This window comes from Ranitomeya imitator, chromosome 4 (genome assembly GCF_032444005.1).
Source record: "Ranitomeya imitator isolate aRanImi1 chromosome 4, aRanImi1.pri, whole genome shotgun sequence".
NCBI lineage: Eukaryota > Metazoa > Chordata > Amphibia > Anura > Dendrobatidae > Ranitomeya > Ranitomeya imitator.
This window is the reverse complement of record NC_091285.1, coordinates 12845017-12851016: the sequence shown is the minus strand read 5'-3', so window position 1 is coordinate 12851016 and position 6000 is coordinate 12845017. Positions and strand designations below refer to the sequence as shown.

Below are 6000 nucleotides of genomic sequence, written 5' to 3'. Positions count from 1 at the left end.
ATATAGCTCAGCCTGGAAGAAAGAGATTAAAAATCCGTTCTTCACATTTTTTATTTACACTGAAGGGCCTTTCATTTAAGGGTCTTACGATGTGTCGCTCTGGCCACATAGACACACAATAAAATCCCACTGGTGACCACTGAGGCCTCACATTGCTTGGCTACTTATCAGGCCAATGTAAACTTCACATTCAATAAAGTTGCTCGGCTTTTGAATACGCACCTGCTGAGGATTTTAAAATAACAATCGACACGACGTCACCTCAACTCTATTGAAAAAAGCAAAGATATATATTGTCTCCAGTACGGAGTCCATTTTTGTGCTGACCTCCTATGTCGTTAAACGAGAAAAGGCTACAAAAAAATGGACGCCACTGAGATTCAGTGATGAAGGCTGTTCGTCCTCTAGTGCCAAGACTGAAGAGATGGAAAAGGGGCGTGTTCTTACGGTAAGCCTTGTGGGTGTGACCAGGGGGCGGGGACATCGGGACAGGTGCGCAGTTCTCGCGAGAGGCGGTGACTGGAGCGGCCGGAGGAGGCGGGCAGCGCTCAGTGCGGGGTCTGGCGAGCGGCGAGAGAGGACGTCAGTGCGGAGAGATCACAGAGCAGGTACGTGCGCCGGAATAGTCCGCTCAGGGCTCGGCTGTCGGCTCCTCTGCTTCCTGTCACTGACTGCGGACACTTTATTGTTTGTTTACATTTTTACTCCCTGACACAGTGTAACAAAGGAGCAGCTGTGAGAGGGAAGGTGACCAGTGACTGACAGCAAGCAGGGGTATTAACAATGGGGATATAACGGGCCTCTTTCTGCAGGACCCCCAGTGTGTGTGTATACTGAGGGCATGCTGGGACTTGTGGTGTCACACTGCAGGTTAGGGGCTAATGCTCACTATATAACATGTCTACTATTTAAAGGGCCACACACCCTGCTGACTGCAAGCCGTTCACCACCTCCCCCGCCAATCACATCAGTGCGTGACGCAGGATGGAGGTATTCATGCCCCACGTGGCGGCACAGTGTGTACACCTGGTACCGTAATCGTGACGCGGCCTCACATACCTGCACCGTGACTCCGACCGCCCTGTGTAATCACTGACTGTATACACCTCCGGGCCACCACTACTGAGGTATATACCGTATACACCTCCGGGCCATCACTACTGCGGTATATACCGTATACACCTCCGGGCCATCACTACTGCACTATATACCGTATACACCTCCGGGCCATCACTACTACGGTATATACCGTATACACCTCCGGGCCATCACTACTACGGTATATACCGTATACACCTCCGGGCCACCACTACTGCACTATATACCGTATACACCTCCGGGCCACCACTACTGCACTATATACCGTATACACCTCCGGGCCACCACTACTGCGGTATATATCGTATACACCCCCGGGCCATCACTACTGCGGTATATACCGTATACACCTCCGGGCCACCACTACTGCACTATATACCGTATACACCTCCGGGCCATCACTACTGCGGTATATACCGTATACACCCCCGGGCCACCACTACTGCACTATATACCGTATACACCTCCGGGCCATCACTACTGCACTATATACCGTATACACCTCCGGGCCACCACTACTGCGGTATATACCGTATACACCTCCGGGCCATCACTACTGCACTATATACCGTATACACCTCCGGGCCACCACTACTGCGGTATATACCGTATACACCTCCGGGCCACCACTACTGCACTATATACCGTATACACCTCCGGGCCACCACTACTGCTGTATATACCGTATACACCTCCGGGCCATCACTACTGCGGTATATACCGTATACACCTCCGGGCCACCACTACTGCGGTATATATCGTATACACCTCCGGGCCACCACTACTGCACTATATACCGTATACACCTCCGGGCCGTCACTACTACGGTATATATCGTATACACCTCCGGGCCACCACTACTGCACTATATACCGTATACACCTCCGGGCCGTCACTACTGCGGTATATACCGTATACACCTCCGGGCCATCACTACTGCACTATATACCGTATACACCTCCGGGCCACCACTACTGCGGTATATACCGTATACACCTCCGGGCCACCACTACTGCACTATATACCGTATACACCTCCGGGCCATCACTACTGCACTATATACCGTATACACCTCCGGGCCACCACTACTGCACTATATACCGTATACACCTCCGGGCCACCACTACTGCACTATATATCGTATACACCTCCGGGCCATCACTACTGCGGTATATACCGTATACACCTCCGGGCCATCACTACTGCGGTATATACCGTATACACCTCCGGGCCACCACTACTGAGGTATATACCGTATACACCTCCGGGCCACCACTACTGCACTATATACCGTATACACCTCCGGGCCGTCACTACTACGGTATATATCGTATACACCTCCGGGCCACCACTACTGCACTATATACCGTATACACCTCCGGGCCGTCACTACTGCGGTATATACCGTATACACCTCCGGGCCATCACTACTGCACTATATACCGTATACACCTCCGGGCCACCACTACTGCGGTATATACCGTATACACCTCCGGGCCACCACTACTGCACTATATACCGTATACACCTCCGGGCCATCACTACTGCACTATATACCGTATACACCTCCGGGCCACCACTACTGCACTATATACCGTATACACCTCCGGGCCACCACTACTGCACTATATACCGTATACACCTCCGGGCCACCACTACTGCACTATATACCGTATACACCTCCGGGCCATCACTACTACACTATATACCGTATACACCTCCGGGCCACCACTACTGCGGTATATACCGTATACACCTCCGGGCCACCACTACTGCACTATATACCGTATACACCTCCGGGCCACCACTACTGCGGTATATACCGTATACACCCCCGGGCCATCACTACTGCGGTATATATCATATACACCTCCGGGCCACCACTACTGCACTATATACCGTATACACCTCCGGGCCACCACTACTGCAGTATATACCGTATACACCTCCGGGCCATCACTACTGCGGTATATACCGTATACACCTCCGGGCCACCACTACTGCGGTATATACCGTATACACCTCCGGGCCACCACTACTGCACTATATACCGTATACACCTCCGGGCCATCACTACTGCACTATATACCGTATACACCTCCGGGCCACCACTACTGCACTATATACCGTATACACCTCCGGGCCACCACTACTGCACTATATATCGTATACACCTCCGGGCCATCACTACTGCGGTATATACCGTATACACCTCCGGGCCATCACTACTGCGGTATATACCGTATACACCTCCGGGCCACCACTACTGAGGTATATACCGTATACACCTCCGGGCCACCACTACTGCACTATATACCGTATACACCTCCGGGCCGTCACTACTACGGTATATATCGTATACACCTCCGGGCCACCACTACTGCACTATATACCGTATACACCTCCGGGCCGTCACTACTGCGGTATATACCGTATACACCTCCGGGCCATCACTACTGAGGTATATACCGTATACACCTCCGGGCCACCACTACTGAGGTATATACCGTATACACCTCCGGGCCACCACTACTGCACTATATACCGTATACACCTCCGGGCCGTCACTACTACGGTATATATCGTATACACCTCCGGGCCACCACTACTGCACTATATACCGTATACACCTCCGGGCCGTCACTACTACGGTATATATCGTATACACCTCCGGGCCACCACTACTGCACTATATACCGTATACACCTCCGGGCCGTCACTACTGCGGTATATACCGTATACACCTCCGGGCCATCACTACTGCACTATATACCGTATACACCTCCGGGCCACCACTACTGCGGTATATACCGTATACACCTCCGGGCCACCACTACTGCTGTATATACCGTATACACCTCCGGGCCACCACTACTGAGGTATATATCGTATACACCTCCGGGCCATCACTACTGCACTATATACCGTATACACCTCCGGGCCACCACTACTGCGGTATATACCGTATACACCTCCGGGCCACCACTACTGCACTATATACCGTATACACCTCCGGGCCATCACTACTGCACTATATACCGTATACACCTCCGGGCCACCACTACTGCACTATATACCGTATACACCTCCGGGCCACCACTACTGCACTATATATCGTATACACCTCCGGGCCATCACTACTGCGGTATATACCGTATACACCTCCGGGCCATCACTACTGCGGTATATACCGTATACACCTCCGGGCCACCACTACTGAGGTATATACCGTATACACCTCCGGGCCACCACTACTGCACTATATACCGTATACACCTCCGGGCCGTCACTACTACGGTATATATCGTATACACCTCCGGGCCACCACTACTGCACTATATACCGTATACACCTCCGGGCCGTCACTACTGCGGTATATACCGTATACACCTCCGGGCCGTCACTACTGCACTATATACCGTATACACCTCCGGGCCACCACTACTGCGGTATATACCGTATACACCTCCGGGCCACCACTACTGCACTATATACCGTATACACCTCCGGGCCATCACTACTGCACTATATACCGTATACACCTCCGGGCCACCACTACTGCACTATATACCGTATACACCTCCGGGCCACCACTACTGCACTATATACCGTATACACCTCCGGGCCACCACTACTGCACTATATACCGTATACACCTCCGGGCCATCACTACTACACTATATACCGTATACACCTCCGGGCCACCACTACTGCGGTATATACCGTATACACCTCCGGGCCACCACTACTGCACTATATACCGTATACACCTCCGGGCCACCACTACTGCGGTATATACCGTATACACCCCCGGGCCATCACTACTGCGGTATATATCATATACACCTCCGGGCCACCACTACTGCACTATATACCGTATACACCTCCGGGCCACCACTACTGCAGTATATACCGTATACACCTCCGGGCCATCACTACTGCGGTATATACCGTATACACCTCCGGGCCACCACTACTGCGGTATATACCGTATACACCTCCGGGCCACCACTACTGCACTATATACCGTATACACCTCCGGGCCATCACTACTGCACTATATACCGTATACACCTCCGGGCCATCACTACTGCGGTATATACCGTATACACCTCCGGGCCACCACTACTGCGGTATATACCGTATACACCTCCGGGCCACCACTACTGCACTATATACCGTATACACCTCCGGGCCATCACCTGGGATAACGGGGTCTGCAGGTAACGACTGTTTTTAGTGACTCTCAGGCAGCACAATCCCCTGCCCCATCCTGTGTACACAGGTGTCAGACGAGGGCGAGGTGTAATAACGTAATACCGCAATCCACTGTCTGCTAAAACTCCACTCCACATCTGCAGTGTTAGGGTACCGTCACACAGTGGCATTTTGATCGCTACAACGGTACGATTCGTGACGTTCGAGCGATATAGTTACGATCTCGCTGTGTCTGACACGCTCCTGCGATCAGGGACCCCGCTGAGAATCGTACGTCGTAGCAGATCGTTTGAAACTTTCTTTCGTCATCTAGTGTCCCGCTGTGGCGGCATGATCGCATGGTGTAACATATATCGTATACGATGTGCGCATAGTAACCAACGGCTTCTACATCGCACATACGTCATGAAATTATCGCTCCAGCGTCGTACATTGCAAAGTGTGACCGCAGTCTACGACGCTGGAGCGATATTGTTACGATGCTGGAGCGTCACGGATCGTACCGTCGTAGCGATGAAAATGCCACTGTGAGAACCTGGAAATTATAGGCCAGTAAGTCTAACCTCTATTGTTGGTAAAATATTTGAAGGGTTTCTGAGGGATGTTATTCTGGATTATCTCAATGAGAATAACTGTTTAACTCCATATCAGCATGGGTTTATGAGAAATCGCTCCTGTCAAACC

At 51.7% G+C, this 6000-nt stretch overlaps 1 protein-coding gene across 2 annotated transcripts in view; it reads left to right on the top strand.

The window, feature by feature from the left end:
* The first annotated feature begins 480 nt into the window (after positions 1-480).
* The window catches only part of STK38L (serine/threonine kinase 38 like), a 41213-nt gene continuing 35693 nt past the window's right edge, over positions 481-6000 (top strand). Inside the window, exon 1 of one of the 2 annotated variants that reach the window (XM_069763065.1) lies at positions 481-608. The gene's annotated coding sequence lies outside the window, so the exon portion shown is untranslated. The remainder of the gene's footprint in view (positions 609-6000) is intronic. The other variant, XM_069763066.1, reaches the window with a different exon arrangement.